The sequence below is a fragment of the Anopheles coluzzii genome, chromosome X, assembly GCF_943734685.1.
Source record: "Anopheles coluzzii chromosome X, AcolN3, whole genome shotgun sequence".
Classification (NCBI taxonomy): domain Eukaryota; kingdom Metazoa; phylum Arthropoda; class Insecta; order Diptera; family Culicidae; genus Anopheles; species Anopheles coluzzii.
The window spans coordinates 24,921,128-24,944,791 of NC_064669.1; the positions used below are offsets into that span (position 1 = coordinate 24,921,128).

General features: G+C 41.0%; 1 protein-coding gene and 1 long non-coding RNA gene across 4 annotated transcripts in view; one reads left to right on the forward strand and one right to left on the reverse strand.

Moving 5' to 3' along the window:
• Positions 1–23,664, forward strand: part of LOC120956088 (uncharacterized transmembrane protein DDB_G0289901) — a 350,743-nt gene that overhangs the window by 317,747 nt on the left and 9,332 nt on the right. The gene's annotated exons all lie outside the window — the stretch shown is intronic.
• On the reverse strand, positions 15,859–17,664 carry LOC120958298 (uncharacterized). 2 transcript variants are annotated; one of them, XR_007452122.1, is made up of 3 exons: positions 16,276–17,640; positions 16,078–16,168; positions 15,859–16,011 (listed from the first exon to the last, which is right to left on the reverse strand). It is a non-coding gene; the product is annotated as an uncharacterized LOC120958298 (long non-coding RNA). The 2 variants fall into 2 exon arrangements; XR_007452121.1 differs by having other exon boundaries at positions 15,859–16,168; positions 16,276–17,664.

The following is a 23,664-nucleotide window of genomic DNA, read 5'->3' on the forward strand; positions in this document are numbered from 1 at the left end:
TAAATGTTCTGCTTGCTTTTGTGTACAACTATATAAATACCCTTAAATTATACCTACAGCTTATCAGCAGAAACAACCAGCAACAGAATCACCAGCACATACCAATACACCAAGGACCAAGCCGGTATCACAGGTCGCCTATAATAATACAAATGTAAGTAAACGGTATATCATGATTCAAGTTATCAAAAATAGCGGTTTTATTTATACTCAAAGATTATCAGATAATTAATACACTTTAAACCATGGAATTTATTTCATATCAGCTGAAAGAACTGTTCGACTTGCAGTTAACACAATACGGTTTTTGCACAATAAAAGTGAACAAAAGAGTTTCGTTTGAGTTTTTTATTTTGACAGCGGGTGTGGTGATGGCTCGAGCCAGTTGGAATAGATCATTGTTCGGAGGGCGTTCAATGCGCTCCGTGACATCACTGAGCGCCGCTTTATTTTAAAATTGTTCTTTGAGTTCTCTGAGTGCTTATACCAACGAGCAGAGAACAAGCAGAGAACCATCAATAGGGATTTACATACAAACTTTCTCTTAGAGTGTTGAGAGGGATGTTAAGCCGTGAAGAAATTTTTCTATCTCTTTTGCCTCCCTCCCAACAATCTCAGAGAGACTCGGTATTGAAACCGTTTGTTTTGTTCTCGCTTTGATCTGGCCTTGTTAAATAAAGATGTTAGATATAGATGTTAGGTATAGGTGTCACTCAGAGAACTCTACGGTACGTTTCGGTCTGCTTCAATCCCCAATTCCCTGCATTATAAAACTACCTAATGAATGCTGTCAAAATGAAAAGTTCAAAAGAATTTCGTGGGTGTACATTTTTTTGCAAAACTGTAGTGCATTAGCATCATAGCGTTGCTCCACTAAATCTTAATATAAATGGGCTGCTTAATCATATTTTCCTAAACCGTCATCTTTGATCTGCAACAACCTGTAAGTTTAATTTAAATTCTTCTAATTATCTTTAATTCTCCTTATTTATTTTTTTTCTCTTACGTTACAGGGTTTTACAAGTCACAATCAAATGTCAGCAAAACAATTTCAGAAGCTCAAGATTCAGTTTAGCTGTCAAAAGTTGTTGTTTGAACGCACCGATGCTATTTTTCACAAGCGCAATTTGATTTTTAAATCGCTCAGGTTCTTTTTTTAGAGGCCTTTCGCATCGTTTTGCAAATTCAAACACGCTTTTCAATAACTCAATCAAAAACCGATGTGTTCTGTACGGTGGTTCAACTTAGACTCTAACATTTATTGTTCATGCATTTTTATATACGTACGCGTTCTCACTAACACTTACTATAATCGTTCCTTATATTATGGCTACTTGTATACTGTTTGATAATACTTCAATTTAGTTAACTTTTATTTAATCTTTATAATTCACAATTGCTCTTTGCCTGAACCGCGTGCTTCGCTTTTTTTTCGTCCAACGCACACATACATTGTCCTCGCTATCGGTCTGACGCGTACACCTGTCCTATTGATCTCGCTGTCATAGCATCCAGCGAGGATGATCGATGTGCGTCTATAGCGGTCGGTGCACTACTCACCGATTACATCTAACATACTCCCCGCATTGAAATAGGTATTTCAATCATCAATGGGAAGAACGCATAATTCTGATACCGCTCGTCTATATTCTCCCTTTGCTGTTTTAACAGTAACCACTCTGACAATACCATCTGCTCCAGAATGTAACTGTATTATTCTACCTAATGGCCACTGAAATGTAGGACAATTGGTTTCCTTTAGCAATACTAATGCTCCTTGTGTAATTGTTACTTCATTTTTCTACTTTGACCTATTCTGAAGCTCAGGAAGATATTCGACAGTCCATCTCTTCCAAAATTGCTGTACCATTGTTTGCACAAGTTGCCATCTAGACAGTCTGGATAATTTTAAATCTAAATATGATGGTTCAGCTGCTGTTTGCATTGCTCGCCCTTTCAAAAAATGTGCGGATGTTAAGGCTGTTAAATCGCAAGGATCGTTAGGAGATAAAGGCCGTCACAAAAGATAAATCGTCACAAGGAGATAAAGGCCTTGAATTGAGTACTGCTTCTATCTGAATAAGAGTCGTATTCAGTTCCTCATAGGATAATCGATGGCTCCCTACGACGCGAGTAAGGTGATGTTTCACTTGTTTTACACCAGCTTCCCAAATCCCGCCGAAATGGGGACTCCTCGGAGGAATAAATGACCATTCTATTCCGCGGCTGGTACACTCGTAAACGATTCTCTTAGCATTTTCTTCCTCAGCAAACATCTTAGCCAGTTCTTCCAACTCGTTGTGCGCTCCAACGAAGTTTGTTGAATCTGAAAAGATTCTAAGAGGAAGGCCTCTACGGCTTATAAAACGACGCAGGGCCGCCAAAAATGCATCGGTCGATAGGTCGGAAACTAGCTCAATGTGTATTGCACGAGTAATCATGCACACAAACAAACACACATAAGTTTTTATAATCGATGGCTTTCTTCCAGTAGCACTAGATTTGATTAGAAATGGTCTAGCAAAATCTACACCAGTTTGATGAAACACTGGGGCTGGTTGTACCCGGTAGGACGGTAAATCACCCATCAACTGCTCAATGGTAGTAGGGTTTGCTCGGAAACAAGTAACACACTTCGCAATCACTTTCCTAATAGTAGATTTTACTCTTAGCGGCCAGAACCGTTGACGAACCACTGCTAACAATCCCTTTTGTCCTTGGTGTAGGTTCGTTTCATATAAATGTCGCACAAGAATCTCCACAAACCTATGGTTTGCTGGTAACAGCATCTTATGTTGACTATCATATGGAATAAATGCACTTTTCAACCGTCCTCCAACCCTCAATACCTTATCCACTGGATCAATAAATGGTCTCAAGCTCAATAGTTCATGTTTCGTATTTCCATTTTCTAACGCTCGAAAAACACTCGCAAATGATTCACGTGGAATACACCGCACTATTACCTTCAAACTGTCCTCTAAATCTGCACTTGTTGGTAAATCTTTCTTTAAGTCGCTTCCTTTAGACACTCTGTGTTTCGCAAAACGCACTATATACACCATCATTCGTAACAGTCTTTTATAGTCACTGGTAAATTCAAAATTCAACTTTACTCCTTTCATACTTGCAGCAATCAACGTCACCTTGCCCTTTAACTCAGGAACCTCAAAATCATTTTCTAGATTCACACGCATTTCAACTACACTCTTTGTTCTTAAGAAGGAGGGCCCATACCACCACCCTTCATTAGTCAACAATCGTTTGGGGGTTTCACCACGCGAAATTATATCAGCAGGATTATTTTTCGAAGTTATATAGCGCCATGTAAAGTCCTTTGTAAACCCCTGAATTTCTCTAACACGATTCGCAACATAGGTTTGTAATTGTTCTGGAGGGTGACGTATCCACGCTTCTACAATTTTTGAGTCTGTCCACAAATACACTTTGTTGAATGACACATCAATTGCTTCTATCACTTTTACAACCAATCTAGCTAGTAACTGTGCAGCAAGTAGCTCTGCACGTGGTGTTGTGATAGCCTTTCGTTTTTCTATTTTAGTTGGCAATAGTCTATTTAAGTTGGCGCGATTTGCTACATATTAGATTCATTGTTACACTTTCATCGTCATTGATGCATCGACTATCCGTACACAATGTCAGGACAAGCTCCGTACGCATTGTCAGAAGCGTCCGAAAATCTATGGAGCTCAATCACTTTAGTATTAATTGCAAAAATCCAGCGTGGCACTTTCAATTGCAAACAGTTCATTACGAAGGCAAATCCACTTATTAATAGTAACTTGCGGCACTATCTCATCCCACCCAGTTCTAAGCTCACTTACTTCTCGAAGTATTAGTTTTGCCAACGTTATAACAGGGCCTACTAATCCTAGCACATCATAGATTTTTGCGACTTCACTCAATATTTTACGTCTCGTATTCGCTTCTTGCTGACTGCAAGTAACGTCAAATGAATACCAATCTTTATCAGGATTCCACACTACGCCAAGCGTTTTCACTAAGATTGGTGAGCTTTTATCTATCACCTCTAATTTGAAGCCCCGATCTCCTTCTGCGATATTTTCTAACACTTCTCTACTATTTGAACACCACTTGTGCGCACCAAAACAAGCCTTTGCTAGAATCTTTTCTAAGTCTCTCTGTAACTTGCATGCACGATCTAAATCATTTTCACCAGCAATTATATCATCAACGTATGTATTTTGTTCCAGCACCCTTGCTGCTTCTGGGAACTCATCTTTATGATCTAATGCAGTCTGCAGCAATGACATAGTTGCTTGAAATGGGGATGGTGTCAAGCCATATGTTACTGTTTCCAATTCGTAAACGTCAATTGGATCTTCAGCGCAATATCGCCAAAGAATTCTTTGAAATCGAGTATCTGGTGAAAGCACTCGAATTTGCCGATACATTTTGGGTATATCAGCAGTTATGGCATATCGAAAACTTCTCGAACTCAATAATATTGTAAATAGTTCTCTTTGAACCGTCGGCCCTTTCCGTAAAATATTATTAAGTGCTATACCATTCGACGTAGCTGCTGATCCATCGAAAACTGCTCTTAGCTTCGTGGTTGTGCTCGACGGCTTCAGCACATAATGATGTGGTATGTAATAGGCATCATTCGCATCGCCTTCTTCATGTTTCGAAATTTTTCTCATATGACCCAATTCTGTATATTCACGCATGAATATTGAATATTGTTCTCTAATTTCTGGTTGTTTAGCTGGGCGTCTTTCTATTGTACTTAGCCTCTTCATGGCTATCTCTTTTGAATCACCTAACTTCTCACAATTGGGTTTGAATGGAAGGCGAACCCAAAATCTTCCATCAGCGTCTCGACGATGTGTCTCATTAAAGTGTGCTACAGTTTCATCGTCGTCTCGTGTTTGAACGTATTCATCACATGTTTCTATCTTATAGAAATTTGTAAGTATATCAGCTAGTGCATCGTTATTCGTTAAACAGAATGTTTGCGCTATTACTTGGACATTAGTATTAATGACTCCTCCAGCTATCCATCCAAGCGATGTTTTGGTTAGTATAGGAAGACTCTTTCCCATCTCAAACTGATTAGGCTTAACCAGATTCCAAAACCATTCTGATCCGATCAATATATCTACCTTTCCTCTCATGTTAAAGGTAGGATCAGCTAGCTCGATATCGGTAGGAATATTCCATTCAGAAATATCAAATGATCTTTCAGGCAACTCGTTCGTGATCTTAGGAGTGATGAGCACATCAATATTCAACATACATTTTTCTATGCGTGATGCTATGTTGATATTCATATCTTGTAAAATACGCACTTCATTTCCATTAAAGCCACTTACTACGCAGTCAATATTTCTTCTTTTTTGTGTCGTAATATTTGCCATTCTAGTCGTGATGAAATTAAGTTGCGATCCTGAATCCAAAAGGGCTCTACATGCAAATCGGTTTCCCGAATCATCGTAAATATCAACCATAGCAGTGGATAATACAATTTGCCCCTTCGATTTTGGAACAGTGCTCGCACTAAGAATTGTTTGTACATGTTCTTCCTTTCTACTAATTCCTTTTTTTATAACATTATCTTGTCTCTGTTCCTTTTCTTGGGACACGACTAAGCAATTGGGTCGTTCAATCGTTCTATCAAATGGCTGTTTTCTTAGATCTGTTATGTGCAAAAATGTGTGGTGGCATTTGTGACATAGGTGACAATTTTGCACTGCCTTGCATTGTGGTAGTCTGTGCCCCTTTTGTAAGCAGTTGAAACACAGGGCCAACGATTTAACCGCACCTAATCTTTCCATTACGCTCATCAATTTGAAATTAGTGCAATTTGACGTATTATGTGTGCCTTGACAAATGCCACAAACTTTAACTGAGTTCTCAACAACGCCAACTGTCAATGCTTTAGATGCTTCACGTCTCTCATATCTTGCTACTACTGGTCTTTCTGGAAGTGGTTTTGCCATAAACAACGCTGAGCTTTGATCATCGATAAACTTCAGAAATATGTCCAACTTCATCACATTATCACCTTCTTCGGCTTGCTTAAGACACCACAGCTGCTTTGTTTCAGGATCTAGCTTCTCTATAAGAATATGTATTAGCCAAATATCCCGTCCTTCTTGCTTCATAGCTGCCAGTGCTCGTAGCACTTCGTCGGAAATATCATGCAATGATCGTAAGTCGCTTGCCGATGGTTTAATAATTGCCGGTTGCTTCATGAATCGATCGATATGTTTCACAGCTGCCTCTAAAGGTTTTTCGTACCTCTGCTTTAGTTTCTCTAGAGCTGGCTCATAATTGCCGTCTTCGATCTTTAAGTGATCGATCTTTAAGATTTCTTCATATTGTTCATCAACGATGTTACCCTCGCTTTACCTACCGACAGTATCAGTCTGTTTGCCGACGACGCAAAAATTTTTGCGCCTATTCACAACACAGGTGATTGTACATTCCTGCAAGACTGCATCGAAAGTTTCTGTTCGTGGTGCAAGCGTAACGGACTGACTATCTGCATCGAGAAATGCTACTGTGTGTCTTTTAGTCGATGCAGGAGCCCATTCACTGAGACCTACTTCATGGACGGCACTGCAGTTAATCGACAAAATCATGCCGAAGACCTGGGCGTTCTGCTTGACTCTAGTTTGAACTTTAAACAGCATATCGATGACGTTGTAGCCAGAGGAAATCAATTACTTGGCGTGGTTATCCGGACAATTAATGAATTCCGCAACCCCATGTGCATTAAAGCTGTCTACAACTGTATCGTTCGTTCGGTTCTGGAATATTCGTGCGTAGTCTGGAGCCCAACTACCGCTTCTTCAATTGCTCGACTTGAGGCGATTCAACGTAAGCTCACGCGATATGCCCTACGCCTACTTCCCTGGCAGGATCGCAATAATCTTCCTCCGTATGCTGCGCGGTGCCATCTTCTAGGCCTTGAACCTCTTTCGGTTAGAAGACGCAATGCACAGTGCTCTTTCATCGCTGGATTGCTAAATGGCTCTATCGACACATCGCCTTTGTTGCATCGAGTCGATATCTATGCACCATCCCGAACACTTCCACGCAAACAATGAGACCCCAAATTTTGAGTGATTCAGGCCGAGGGGTAAGAGGAAACTTCAGGAAGCAAGGAGAAACGCGCTGCGGTGAGAGTTCGCATTCTGTTTTACACGCAGGCTTCACTAACACCAATACAAATACAGTATCGGACATAAAGATAGAACCCTGGTGTTTTCAACGCAGCATGCACCTGTTGGGACAGGTTTATGTGTGGTTTGTGTGTTTGTGTTTGTGTGTGTGTGTATGTGTGTGTATGTGTGTGAACATGTGTGTGTGTGTGCATGTGTGTGTGTGTGTGTGTGTGTGTATGTATGTTTGAATGTGTATTGGTGTGTGTGTTTGTTTCACAAGTATGTCGTTTCGTATAGATTTGTTAGTAGTTTTTCTGAGTTTTGGGTTAGGTTTTTGATGTAATAAGCAGAACCACCGCCCTCGCGATCAGTGTTTTTTCGATCTATTAACAACTTTACGGTGTTCTTTCGCCGTGGTATTCTGAGGACGTCCGGTTGACTTGCGCGTTTCGGTTATCCAAGCGCGTTTCAGTTGTCCAAGCGCGTTTTGGTTGTCCAAACACATTTCGGATGTCCGAAGCGCGTTTGCGACAAAAGTGCGCGATCGTTCCATTACAAACTCGATCGTTTTGCGCTTAATGCCAGCAGCCGCCATTCGCTTAATTATATGGCGCTGATCATCGGTACAATGTTTACCTCGACCCATTGTTATTAACATTAGCCGGCATCGCGAATAAATGAACACATTTTAACAGTAGTTTAAAGTTCATTTTGGTTTAACCGAGTTCATTTGTTGTTCATTCCTGTTAAAATAAACGACCGTCAAAACAGTTAACGACTGCTCGATATCGCATATAGGCAAACACGGGTAAAAAAATCGAGCAGTATAATTAAACGACTGTTAATTTGTATCGCATACGCTCTTGACAGTCGTTTGTTTAACGACGGCATATGACCAGTCGTTAAAATTAACAAATTAACTCAATGCGTTCGCGATGCCAAATTCTAGCAATTTTAAACGACTATTAACCAGAGTTTTAACGACTGTTAATTTTAAACCATTTCTTTCGCGATGTGGGAGCGGAGCTGGCTCCCAAATTGTCTAGAGGCAATCGGAGACCGTAAAAAACATGATGAGAATATTTTATAGATCATCAACATATATTATTATACAACAAGCAAAACAACTGAAAAATTTATATAACTTTTGAAAGAAACGTAAGTTAAACTTAGAAATATACGTAAGCATCCCCCCCTCAAAATATGCGGTGTTGGAGTTACAACATATTTTCGATTGAACAAAATATTGATAGGATTTTTGAAATACTAATTTTCCTACGATATGTTTTAAAAAATTTTTATGAACCTATAAGTTAGTTTTCATTCATTCAAAAGATATACGCTTCTAATCATGAAAAACATCATTCTTCCATACAAAATATATGGACTACCCGGGTAGGCGGTAGTACGGTTACGTAGAGTTTTTTGGTTGTAGCGGAATTTGGGGCAAGTGTGCCATACGGGGCAAGAGTGCCACCAAGCATTTTTCCTTGAAAACTTTAGTTTAATGATCAATTTTGTATACAGTTGGTTGCTTTCCAATGACTGGGTATACTGAGCCAAATTTCATATAGATCAATCGGTATTTCCCATTGTTATGAACTGATTTATGTTGAGTTTCAAAATTGAGCAGAATATTATAATTTTTTAATCCAATCAAATAAGCTCTCAAAAATCATGCCAACAATCAACCGAGAAAATATTTACACCACCGTATAGCTGAGAAAACGTGAAATTTTTTTGTGGGGTTAGTTGAAAAAAACTTTCTTTTTGTCACTGAAAAATTCAATTTAAAAAAAGTTACAACTTTTGGGGCAAGTGTGCCATCTCTGTTTGGGGAAAGTGTGCCACCATCTTTCATAGGCGCGAGCTGTCAAAAATGTAAACATCGTTGTAGCGTGCTGCGGAATGGTGCGCTATTGTGAGCGGATTCCACGCCAGAAAAACAGAACAGTAACAAACCATATTGTGGTACAGTTGGTGGTCAAAAAGGGTTCATTGGTGACTAAATACATGTAGGAATACATACACTAGTGGTACAAACGTAATAATTTCCAATTATCTAAGAAATACGGTTATTTTAACCAGGTGGCCGTCTTGCCCCATACGAGTGGCACTCTTGCCCCATAGCCCAAAAAACAACGTCTTTTTGGACCCTTTTTAAAACGCTTCAAAAACTGTTTTATTTGCACTTTTTTCAAGCGAAACTTATTTATAAGTGAGGAAATAGATGTAAAATGGTTATGATATTTAAATCGGCTTTTGAAAAACACGTTTTAGTGAGTTATAACTTGAAATGCTTAAGGTGGCACACTTGCCCCAAGTTCCGCTACACACTGTTCACTTCACGCATCAACGCACAAATACTGCGCGCGGGACTTAGAACGAAACGCGCACAACCATCTCCGACAAAGCGTCGCGCTGTACTGGTGGTTTTGTACGCGTAGGACGGGGTACATACGGAGCGATGGTTCGATGCTGTAGTGTAAGCGAGACAACACGATGTGACGAGCAGCTCCAAGTTGTTGAGCTCGCTGAAAGAAGACACACACATGCACAGACGGCTCGTCAAAGCACGATATTTGTATTGCTGTTAGTGAAGCGCGCGTGTAAAACAGAATGCGAAATCTCATCGCCGCGCGTTTCTCCTTGCTTCCTCAAGCTTCCTCTTACCCCTCGGCCTGAATCACTCAAAATTTGGGGTCTCATTGTTTGCGTGGAGATCACTCAAAAAATACAATCATTTTGCCGGACGGGTTAGGTCTAAAGAAACTCTACGGCTCGCTCAACCCCGTTCCAGTGCTGGTCGGCCTGACCCTATGTTCCGCATGTCGGCTGTCTTCAACACTGTCTCGGATTGCTTCGACTTCGACATCTCAGCTCAGTGTTTCAAGGAACGTCTCCGGCTTTTGCCGTGGCCGCAGTGAATTGCGATGCAAATCTTGTTTTTGCTATGTATTTTTTTTTTTATTGAACTGTTACATATTAATTAGGCCATACGGCCCGTTGAAGATTACAAAAATAATAATAATAATAATAATAATAATAATAATAATAATAATAGATGTGCTTCTCACTTTCGTAGATTATGTGCAAAAAAAAATAACTCGACAAAAACTAACCAAATGTTTAACTCGACAAAAAAAACTGTCGCACGAGATTTTCGCCTCAGTTCATGTGTTTCCTTTCATCGTATAATGTTCATTGGCTTCCAACGGTAGTACGCAAACTCTATTAACTGGCCTCTTAAGTTCTTTTGCTTGTGGTGTACGTAACGTGACTACTCTTACGGTGCCGTCTGGTCCTGGGTGTACATCGATTATTCTCGCTAATGGCCATTTTAGCGGTGGCCAGTGCTGCAAAATGTCACTATCAATGTCATAAAAAAATCTGACTGAAACAAAATTCATATCAGCGTCACGTACTCAATTGTGATAATCAGAGGTGATACTCAGAAAGATTGGTGTGACTAATACATGCTCATGACATGTTTGCGACCATCGCTTGGTCAGTCACTATGTCACGACTTTTTTTACTTTGATCAGTTTTGCAAAATGTCACTGACATAGTCATGACAAATTCTGGCTGAAACAAAATCATCTCAGCGTCACGAGCTCTACTGCGAAGATCAGAGGCGAGCCTCAAACAGTTGGTGCGACCATCGCATGCTTGGTGACATTGTGTGCAACCAGCTCGTGTTCAATCACTTGGTCGCGACATTTGCAGTCGGTGATCATCGCGATGGTCACGGGAGATATGCATTGCGTGCGAGTGGTTCCAAGAAACAAAATGAGCATGTTTTCTCGCTCTGTTTGACCCGACAGATAATCAAAACAGATAGAGAGAGAAAGCATGCTCATTTTGTTGCTAGAGCCTACGCGCCAAGTATATTCCAAGAATGTCGCGATTATCGCCGACAACAATGTCGTGACCAAGTGAGTGATCAAAAGTTGGGTGCTAAACTAAATGTCACCAAGCATGTGATTGATTTTATAACTGTTTGAGTATAGTCACTGATCATCTCAGTTGTGTACGTGATCTTATATGAGCTTCGTTTCAGTCATGAGTGTTGATGATTGAAACAGTGGCATTTGGCAGCACTGTTCACAGCCAGAAAAAAATCATGATAATGCTTGCGCCGGCATTAAGCTAAGCTTGTCAGTCAGAGTATCGTGTTGGACTCAAGAATTCACATGTCGTGTTCAGCATGTAATGGCGCACTTTTATTGACTATCAGCAATGAGCATCAAGCTACCACGGATATGTTAATTGTTTTCGTTGGTGAAAATCTCGTGATACTCATGACATTTTACAGCACTGGCGGTGGCACATTATCTTCTCGTACGATTACCATCATTCCAGGGCAGATCAGTCGTACTGGGTCTCTCCATTTGGGTGTAGTCTGCAGCTGTTGAAGATATTCCACATGCCAACCCAAGGAACATTTCCTACGCTTTTTAGACTTAAACATGTCTTATCAAAGTTTTATCATGATTGGCCTAAGAAATAAATGTCGTAATGCATATTTTTTACTTGCTAAGCAGTCTTTGAAATACGAGCATCTTTAAAACATTTTAAAACACCTACAAAACCACCTTGAGCCAGTCTCGTAGTACAGTCGTCAACTCGTGCGACTTAACAACATGCCCGTCATGGGTTCAATCCCCAAATAGACCGCGCCGCCATACGTAGGACTGACTATCCTGCTATGGGGGGGAATCAATTAGTCACTGAAAGCCAAGCCCACAAGTGGGTACAGGCAGGCCTTGACCGACATCGGTTGTTGAGCCAAAGAAGAAGAAGACAAAACCACCTATTAAAACCAAAATTGTTGTTTTTTTGGGTTATTTTAATCGCACTGTAGATGTGCTGTAAAGAGCTTTTAAAAACCGTAAATTTAAGATCTATTTAAAACTCAAAGCAATAAGACCATCCTGTCTAATATTACGCTTGTTAATTCTATAATCTCTTAAAACCGACACGTCAGGATTATAAGAAGAATGTTGGGAGAATAGTTGCTAGTTGTCATATTTTTGTACCAACAAAAGTAGCTATCATGTCTGACAAATTGAGCAGAATAAAATCGAGTGGAAGTTTTAGGCGAAATGTAGCTAAAAACTATCTGAAAATTGTGCAAACACATCCTATAAGAGTAGTGGAAACATTACGAGCAGTAAATCAGCCATTTCAAAATGCAGTTGAACCAACAACAACCCCCAGGACAATCGCACGGCAATCGGATTGAACGCGCAACATTTTCCATACAATCCGCAGTGTTGCGTTTGCTTCACGCCAACTTTGCCTGCCCCCAGGACAATCGCATGACAATCGGATTGAACGCGCAACATTTTCCATACAATCCGCAGTGTTGCGTTTTGTTCGCGTCAACTTTGCCTGTATTTTCAATAAGCGAAAGGCCACGGGAGTGACCAATGCTGACCAAAATGCTGACAAAATTTTCAAAATGTGAGCTTTTGTCACTTTTTTGAGCTTTTGTCAAAATTTTGTGACCTGGAGCAGCCAGGAAAAAAAGTTGAAAAAAGTTGACAAAATTTGACGTTCGTGAAAAAGCGTAAACAAACAGCTATTTGGCGCAGTTGTGACCCATTGTTATGATAATAATGCTAAAATGCATGATTCTAATTGATTTATGCACCTATTTCGTGCTTCTTAAACAAAATATAGATGATATTTAGATGTTGGAGCTTTTTGTCGCTCTTGTGTATGTTTTTGGTGCGGCCACGAGAAAAGCTCTTTTTTGCAGTTGACAAGCAATTTTGACAATGTTGAAAAATTTTTCAACAATTTTTCAGCTCCGTAGCCACGCGCTAAATGAGCCAAGCGATTTTACCCCCTCCTACACGCATTCCCCCAGGACAATTGCATGACAATCGGATTGAACGCGCAACATTTTCCATACAATCCACAGTGTTGCGTTTTCTTCGCGCCAACTTTGCCTGTATTTTCAATGAGCCAAGCGATTTTACCCCTTCCTACACGCATTGTATCCTAAAATACGCTTGTCGCGTCAACGTTCACCACATACACATACACATCTCCACACTCAGGGTACGCCCTTCTGACAGAAATCGCGCGACATGTAGGCTTAAACTCGTAGCTTAAACAAAACTTATTGGCATTCAAAAGTTTAAGCCACGCTGAGTGCCCGCTCACGAGAGGCTTGATCGTTTAAGCTACCGTTATCCATTTAAGCTACGCACTCACCGGCTGTGAGTGCTTTCGCTCACTATTCTCCCCTCTCACCCTTTCTTTCCTCCTTTCTGATCCACAATTGCCCGTTGCTTCGAGCCGTTACGAACTGGATATCTGGATCCTATAACAATATACAGTTTATAAACTCAAAAAGAAAAAAAAAACACCAGCAATCATCACACTTTACACAACTTACCTGCTAATTTAAATCAATTTAACGCCTTTACGCTTGCGCACACTGACACTATAAGTCAATTAAATAAATATTGGTTAACTGCACTTATATGCTCGGTAAGCACAAGCAAATTAAACTGTACTTTATTGAAATAATATTAGTTAAACAGCATAAATCTCTCCAGAATTTCACCGAACCAAACCAAGATAATTTTTGTCAATACTGATATCTGTCAAACGAGGGAGGCAAACCGCAGATGAAGAAAATAACTTTTATCACTATGGGACAGCTTCAATACTTGTCCAAATTTTTAGAATAGTTTTGTGCACAACATTCAATTGCCAGGAAAAAAAGATATAAAACACAACACACATTTAAAGAATCATTATTACTCTTAAACTAATTGTAAATTATTGTGTGTTGTATTAAATATCATTAAATTATGCTTATCTGTTTTATTTCTGTTTTGCCAAATAGAACTATGATTCGCCCATAGTTTCTTTCGCTCTCTCATCAGATTGAAAATTTTACCAACACCGCAAATGTGGAAGCATTGCGGCATGAAGTAGGTTGGTAAGGCATGGCGGAGTGAGAGCGAGGATCTCACATACAGATGTAACAATAACCCACCATCGCAATGACGTGAGCAATCGGTCATGGGGGGTTGGTGGAGTGCAAGTGTGTCTCTCAAGCTCAGAGCCGATTTTTGCTCAACACCTCAACGATGGGAGCGTTCAGGGGTGGAGACGTATAGAAGTGTGCGAGTGTGTCGCATGATTGCTCGCAAGTGTAGAGCGGGGGTAGCGAGAAGCAGAGTGTACAGGCGATTTCTGCCAAGAGGGCGACATCTTCCCTGTTGCTGTTCTGGACTCCGACAAAATTTGTGTCTCTACAGTTATTGTTAAAAAAGTAGTAGCTCCTAGGATCTGAATATACAAACAAATATCAAAATATTATGTTCTGCTAATGACATTGCACTAAATTTGATTGCACTACATTAAGTTTTGACATTTCTTTCGTAAAAGTTCGTCAGAGTATGAAAACGTCGATACAATTTGTCATGAATAACTTAAATTTTAAGATTTTCGCGCATAAAATTATGACGCGCGCTGTCTGTGCGGCGGCGTAAGTCGCTACTCGTATAGCCGTCTCGCTTCTTCTTGTGTGTGCTTTACCGTTGCTCACCGCATCAAGAACATTGCTGCTGACACACACGTCAGTCTGTGGCAAACAATTGGAGGGGAGGATGTGTCGGTTTGCTCCAGAAGTCGTGTGTGATTTTGGTGTTCTGGATTTGGTTCCATCGCTGTTTGTTTTGGTGAAATTGAAAAGGTAAGAATCATCAACCGATGTAAAAGTGTGAGAGTAAGATGATGCTGATGGTGACTGATGCTTTTCTTTGTTTCTATTCCTACTTTCATCCACTGATGGCGTCGAGCATCGCCGAGAATGTGATCGAATGCGGAATATTCTAAACGAGGAGCTTCATTCCGGATTTTGTTTGCAATAAGGTAAGTTATGATAACTCACAAAGCGTACGAAAAAAGAGTGAGTAATCTTATTCTTAACTTTCATTTCTTCAACAGCGCTGAACTCATCCTCCAGCTTACAGGACGGCAAAGGTACACGCACAAACGTGCACACATCAGCCTTCTCGGAGAACGAGAACACGGGAGGGGGCGACCGGCAACGTATAGAACCTTTACGCTCCCTCGTGCGTTCGTGCGTGCGTGCGCTGTGTATGTGTGTGTATGTGTGCTTGCATGCGTGCGTGGCTGTGTATGTGTGTGTATGTGTGCTTGCATGCGTGCGTGGCTGTGTATGTGTGCTTGCATGCTTGCGTGGCTGTGTGCGTGTTTTTTGCTGTTTCGTGATCTCCTACGGAATCACCTTGCGAAAACACGAGGGGGGTGGGGGGTGAGGAGTGGGGTGTGTGTGTGCTTGCCTGCGTGCTTTGTGTGTGTGTTTTTGCGTTCACGTTCTACGGGATCACTTTGCGAAAAACACCAAGGGGAGGAGGAGGTGTGTGTGTATGTGTTTTTTTTTTCTTTGAGCGTTTCTACATACACCGAGAATGCAGCTGAGAGATGGCTGTGAGCCCGCTTGGCAAAATGTCGCGCGACATGCATGCTTGAAATCGATGCTTGTTAACATTTTATTTCAAGCATCGTGAGTGTCCCAGCGTGAGCGCTGAGCGCACCTCCCCTCATTCTCAATGCCGCGTTTTTGGTTAATCCTCGCTCCCACCCTTTCTTTCCTTCTCTCAACGGACCTACCATTCCCGCGAGCGTAGGCCGACCAAAAAATTCCAGGAAATTCCTACAGTAAGTGTGCAGTTTTTTATTCACAGTACTGTTTGGCAAAATATCAATTCTTGATGGTGCGCGCTAGGCGAACAAAACGTTAGCTGCTGCACCACCGATGGTGCGTGCTGTTGGAAGGAAAAACACTTGCTGTTTGATGCGTTTGCTTGAGGAATGAAAGATAAATCGAGCATTAGAATGGTGAACAAAACTAGTACTATTTAAAACTTACCGATCACGCAGATATTTTAAATTAAACGGCGACTCTGTATGCCCGATCCATCTGCTTTGATCTGTTATCAGGAGCTTTGGTAATGAAATAGCTAGGTGTGATGGAAAATAATAGAAAAATAAACAAACATTGAAAGCAGTACGATTGTTTGAACACAAACATCATTTGGAAGATTCTTCTTCTTATGCATGCACTTACCCGTAGATCATGTAACAAAACATACTACATTTACGTCTGCGTTGACATCTTTCACGATTAACTTAACCACTTTTCTATTATCATTTCATAATTTTCGCTGCCTCTTCCGGCACCGATCATTCCCATATGAAATTTGCATTCGTTCTGGCAATGAGTTTCGAACGATCAAAACACAGCGCGAGAGTGAAGAACACAAAGTAAATGGCACTATGTACAAGTGTTGATCATATGGTCAAAATAAAGTATAATGGAATTTATTTTGCTTCAAATGAATTGGTTTTATTCTGATTAAAAATTCAAATATTGTTATCAGTCTAGTTGTGAACGTTTAAAATTTTGATGAAGTGAATACATCATTACCAGATAAATGAAACGACAATCGACGCATTTTGACCATACCGAATTATGATCGTCTTTACACATAGTGTCATCTCTGGTGCTTCAGGATCTCACGCTCAGAGCAAAAATTCTCGCAAACTTCGCAACGGTGGGAGCGTTCAGCTGTGGAGGGCTGGAGGAGTGCGAGTGTGTGTCTCATGCACATAGCGAAATTTTGGTCAACACCTCGATGGTGGGAGCGTTTTTCCATGGGATGGGGTAGTGGAGTGCGAGTGTGTCGCATGATTCCTTTAAAACTAAGGCCAGGGGTAGCGAGAGGCATCAAAATGAGTTACTCTTTGCCAAGCGGGAGAGAATTGACAACCGGTTTCTCACGCTGGTGTGTGTAGAAGCTCTCTGAAAAGCGCCGAGATGAGACTTTTAAAATGATGTTGAAAAAATCCATTTCAATCGCTAAAATGAAGCCAAAAAAATTTCTTTTACTTTTTAATAATATATCTACGATTATTAGACGGCAAAATGCAAACTATAATTGATCGATCGCTATAAACTGCCAATTCAATTTTTCTCAGCTCCATCGTTCTTTGCATGCCGAGGAGAATTCTCTCACCGAAAATGCTGTCAGTCGCTGTCAAAGCATGCTGTCAGTTATTTCTCAGCAGCATTCTCGCTGTATGTAGAAAGGCTCTTTGCCGATTCGCACTCTCTCGCGGATCTAGTTGTGTGCGTTAGTTTTTTTTTTAGTTTCGTCGAAAAATCTTTGAAAAATACCTGGGGGAGGATGTGTGTATGAAAGAATGTACTTCAGAAAAGAAAGTGAAAAATAAAAAACGAATATAAAATCTGTTAAACGAAGTTTTAAGTGTGTCTGAACACATTGCAATCCGAAAGAAAGCGAGGGGGGCTCTTAAAATATAGTACACATGTATGCAACATGTATCGTGTCGCCGCGACGGTGTATCTCGCTCAATCCGTTAAGCCTGAAAAGTGCTTCTATCGGATCGTCTAATCGGGCGCCATTAAATCAATCCGTTAGCGAAAAGTCGCATGGATTTTGGTCCCGAGGAAACATCAAAGCACCGCTTCGGGAATCCACACAATCTCTACAATTGGGACAACAACAAAAGTTTTTCCCAGCTGTAAATGATGAAATTCATCGCCCAAGTGTAACTCCCGTTCAAAACTCTATTAATGATGATGAACAACTGTACAACGATCTTCAAAGCAGGTCCGGTTTCAACATAATAAAAAATGCCCTGAAGTCGCTTATGGGTTTACTGGACAAAAGGATATCGGGAGTTTTTTCCGTAAGATCCACGGACTTTTCTAAAAACTGACCGAAATGTAGAAAAAGACACGATAGGTGATGGTAAATATTGGCATAATGGAGTTGGAGCGTGCCTTGAGCAGGCGTTCCCAGCAATTCATTAGCTGGACAGTATATCGCTAAATATAAACATTGATGGACTCCCACTTTATAAGAGCTCGAAAGACGAATTCTGGCCTATTTTGGACAATTTTGTTTAATAGCAACACTGAATTTCCAATTCTTTCGGGAGCACTACAACGACAGACGCTTTTGTCTACAAGTTTGACACTTGACACGATGAAGCTTCCTAAGACACAATAGCTTGCGCCAGTGCTGCCATACAGGTTAACATGTTTCACATGTCATCGCGTACAGTGCTGTACAGTCATTTATGCTTAACAGCAAGGTTATTAGACTCCATACAGGTTACGACAGAACGTTTTAGAGGGTCACCATTATGGATACCTTGTTTACAATTTGTCTGTCAAAATAGATGCCGGCCAGCTGTTGCTTGGCATGAACAACATAAATAAGTTTACAGAAGACGAAATTACTGCTACATTTTTTCTTAATGCTAGCTCGTTATATCATTTATAGAATATGACTTCTATGTTGGATTGGTTAATGCTGAGTCAGTTTTGCTTACATGCCCTGGATAACGTCGGATTGTCTCATCAGTTTCAATTGTTCTACAGGTTTGATATTGCAGTCCCAGCTTCAGTGGACGAGGGTTCATGCCGCCCAGCAGCAGCAGTGTCCAAACTGGGTTATTCCAGATGCTGCCCCTCGTGTGGGAAGTGGCCAGATCCCATGTTGCTTCGCGCATAACAGCTCGTCCTTTATTCGGAGTGGAACGGACACGGAATAATTCAGTGAAAGAGTATCGATGTGATGACACCCTTTTGACGATGTTGGTCAGGGAACCTGTGATGATGTGGTGCAAAAAAAAATGCTACCGGCATCACTTTCGTTCCGCTATTGCACTTGACCCGAGCAAGGACCGCGACGGCGCTGACGAACTTGCGGCAGCGGGGATGATGCGAATCCCTCCTTCGAAATTGCGGTGCTGAGATGATGAAAAAGTAGAAGCTTGTGTGGCATGGTCTCGTCCTTACTCAAACACTGCTTAAGCTACACCCAAGGTGACATGAATCATCGACCCCCACAGGAATAAGGCTGCAGCCAGAACGGAATGAACATTTGTTTTCTTTGAACTGGAACGGCAACAGTGGCAGCATAGACGAACGTCTCGAACACGACGACTGCAACGAACCGACATGGAACCGCGGACAATAACTTAAATAACCACTATGCATAAGCACAAATATACTTATGGTTTATTTCGTAATTATAATTGTTACAACAGGACCGTTCAACATTTACTTCCCGGCTCAACCACTACTCTCCCTTCACAAGTTCTTTACTCGGTGATCCTCATATTCATCTCTTTTTCCTGCTCTTTATCATATAATTTGTAGGAAAAATGAAATAATGTAAATAGGGTTTATCTGCCTCTATAAAAAATGAAAAATATTATCATACGACACACCTCGGATCGTAATGCGAGATTTTCCTCGTGAAGAAAGGTACTTGTAGAGCATTTGAATATGCTAGTTATACGAAAAACTCGTTGTAACAGTTTATACTGTAGTGGGCTGAGATGAAATATGAAGTGGTCACTTGCATCCAGTCTGCGTGTCAGACCTGTTGGACCCTAAAGTCGCTGTTGCTGGTTATTTATGTTCTGGGTACATCATGCTTTGCTGTTAGGAGGGAAGAGATACTAGTATATGTGGTATATGACGCTAGTATGCTTTTCCGCGTGGTGGCGTAACAGCCACAGAGTAACAGAGCAGTATACAGAGTAATAGTAAAAAAACGGCTCCTCAACCATCACGAATAGCAGTTGCTTTTATGAAGGAACGGTAATTTACTCCAAAGTCGGAGCCGGCTCCGACCGGCTCCAGATAATTTTGGAGCCGGCTCCGCACCCACGGCTCCAAAGCCGGTTCCGGAGCCGGCTCTGCACCAACGGCTCCGGAGCCGCCTCAGCTCCAACGGCTCCGGAGCCGCCTCAGCTCCAACGGCTCCTGAGCTGGATTTAACACAAGGGACCAAACAAACTTTTTCAATAAAGTTTCAATCGAGGAAATCCGTAAATAGCGGAGAAGGTCATGCTTAAAATAATTTATCAAAAAAATCGATGAGTTTCGAATATAGTTACGAAAGGCGAGACCAACGAATGCTACACAACGTCATACATGTCAATACTGCTTCCACGAGAAGATATATTCTTTTTTTTATTACGCTATCGTACAATGCTCTATTGAACCGTTAGTCCGGAGGCGTTGGTCCAGAACCGTTGATTCGTCGCCGGCTCCAGAACAGTGGGCCCGAAGCCGGCTACGCAGCCGTTGGAACGGAGCCGTGAATGCAGAGCTGTTAGTCTGGAGCCGGCTGCAGAGCCATTGGTGCGGAGCCGTTGGAGCGGAGCCGGCTCCGAAGTCGTCGGAGCGGAGCTGGCTCCGGAGCCGTTGGTGTGAAGCCGGCTTCGGGAAAAAGTCGGAGCCGGCTCCAGACTAACGGGTTGGTGCGCTCCGAAACGCCCATCACTAGATCACAGGACTGTTCTTGGACGGAAAGGTAACTCGCGAGATGAAACTCTATGAGAAATAAAAAAATAAAATTATTTCTTTTTCATTTCACTAAAATATGAATCAAATTTCTACATTCGACACAAGTCCAATAGAAAGTACATAATTAAAATTAGATTTACAATAATTTAACAATTCAACCTAAAACATCTATTGCACGATTGCAATCCAGTTGCAACCAGTCGAATTGTAAACAAACCATTCCAATTTGTGTGTCAAAATTTTTTCATTCATTTTTTTTATTATAAATCGGCCAAAACAGGCTTTTGTCAAAATCTGTATAGAGTCTAATAACCTTGCTTAACAGAGCACATGAATAGGTAAACTAAGAGATTTAAGTCTAAACATTGTTTGTTGCCATACATATTAAATCAAAATGTGTGTGAAAGAGTCGTCAATCAGGATATAAGTGTCTTAATGCAATGGAAACCATTTTTTAATGAAATTGACATTTATTGGTACATAAATGTGTATGCCATATTGAATTTCTGTGTATGCAAGTGTTTGATTTCATGCTTATAATTAAATCTTTAATAATACATGACCTTTTTTAACTTGATATTACTTTATACTATGCAACAATATGGGATTTAAGTCAAAGGTTTTTTTGTTATTTGAAAATAGCATAACACTCGACAGTTATTTTTAATTAATTTTTTTATTATTATTTCTTTATTTATTAAGTGTATTATTATGTCGGCGCTTCGTCAAAATTCGAGATACAATGTAATATTTTATCAGTAAAACTTTCTTGGCATTTAAATTTGCCCTTCGGCAATTTCATATTGCTTAACATAAAAATATGACCATTTCATTTGTTGGCTATCACGATTCACAGGCAGATAATGTTATGGTTGTATTTTGATTGCCACTGAAATCTTCCAAGAATAACAATTTCATAGTGGTACGGGTTATGATTTTTATCCTATGATTTCATTTTTTATGTGTTTTAAAGACTTTCTAAAGATCATCGAATCTTCTTAAGATATGATTATCTTAGTCGTAACATGTACTTGGAGATTGAATTAAATTTTCAAGGTACAAGATCTTAAAGTCTAGAGAAGGTCGCAACGAATAGTTTTAATAGAGTTCTGTAGATTGGCCCTTTTAGGCTTAAAAGAGCTTTATTAGCTTATTGGAGCTTTATTGGTTTTCTGTGGACATACAAGAAAACACCTATTAATTGAATACTTAATGCCATGATGATAACAACATTGTTAGAACTATGATAAAACTTAAAATGTTACTTGGGAACGCTTCCAAAAATGCTGTATTTAATGTTGAACGTGTCTCCAATGGCTCAAGCGGTTCTCTGGGATGTTTTTTAAGTCTACTTCCGCTAAATGTTGCATATTTGAACCTGTGAGAAAATGACCTGGCGTTTGTACTTCGTAATCATTTGGACTGTCCGACAATGGTGAAATCGGACGGGAATTCAAACAAGACTCAATCTCGGTCAATAGTGTCACCATGTCTTCGTGTGATACCGATGATGTGCCCAACACACGCAGTAAATGACGCTTCATTGATTTCACTGCTGCTTCCCACAAGCCTCCAAAGTGTGGCGCGCGAGGCGGGATAAACTTCCATCTGATTTACTGTTCAGCTGTCCAGGCCCAAATACCTTGCTGATGAACAGTAGAGTTGAATAGCTCATACAACTTGTTCAACTCATTCGTTGCTCCCTTGAAATTGGTACCATTGTCAGAATGAATTTCCGTTACCGTTTCTCTTCTAGCGATAAATCTCCGTAATGCTGCCAGAAACGCTGGTGTGCTTAGGTCGGACACCAATTCCAGGTGCACTGCGCGTGTCACTGACCTTGCACCGATGATCCAAAATTCCTGACGCAATGTAGATAGCATCATTTGTGGGCCTGCATGGTGATATTTGATGTGGCAATAATATGCCAGAAATTTCGCCATTATATGTCCTTTCGGAATGATTATCGGGTACTTCATCGAATGGCTTGCTTCCGCATGCCGTAGTCTGCCATTCACGCGCATCAGACCTTCCTCATCAATCCATGGATCACATACTCGTACTGCTGAGGAACGGGCCACTCCCCTTCCGGCCTTCTACTCCTTCATCTCTTGGGCAAATCCATCCATTTGGGCCATTCTACACAGCATCTTTTCTGACCTTTGTATTTCCTCGCTAGTGAGACGTTCAATCACCAGCTCTGTCCTCTTTGTTTTGGAGCCTCTCCTTATGTTGTCTAAAAACCGTACACAGTATCCCACAACTCGACGGAGTTTACTGTATGTAGAATATTTAGAAAAGAGTTCATCCCAACCACTCTGAACTTCAGTTGACACCAATGCAGCTGTTGTCCTCTCTTCTCCTGTCGCCTCTGCTGGTTTAGTAGATGCTGATCTTGGCCACTCATCTTCATTTTTTACTAACCACGATGGCCCCGACCACCATAGCTGGCACTCCACTAAGGCTGCTGGCTGACATCCTCTCGATACCAAATCTGCGGGATTATTCATGCCTGGGACATGCCTTCACTGGCATCCATTAGTAAAAGACTGGATTTTGGCCGTCCTATTTGCCACAAACGTTTTCCAACCTTGATGAGGTGAGGTGATTCAATACCATGTGGTCATCGAATCCGTCCACAGATAGCATGGTGCTTCCGGCAATCTTGCTTTCCAAAAAATTGTACAAGTTGCTCGCCAACAATGCTGCACAAAGCTCCAGTCTTGCAATTGTAATTCGTTTCGCGAAAGGTGCCACCTTGGACTTAGATACAAGCAGATTAGCCACACATACTTCTTCTGTCTTGCACCTCAAATACGCACATGCCCTATATCCCTTCTCCGACGCATCACAGAAAATGTGGTATTGTAAATCGTCGCTCATCGTAGGATTGGTAAATCGTGGAACAATTACGTTATTCAACTCTCCCAAGTGGCTGCAAAACGTTGCCCATTGCTTCTGCAATACTTCTGGTAACTCCTTGTCCCATGGCCACATTGTCCCGTCTGCCTCCTTCAACGTCCACAACCGTTGCATAAAAAGTTTTGCCACCATCTTTATAAGGTCCACAAAACCTAGTGGATCGTATATCTTGGCAATACTTCC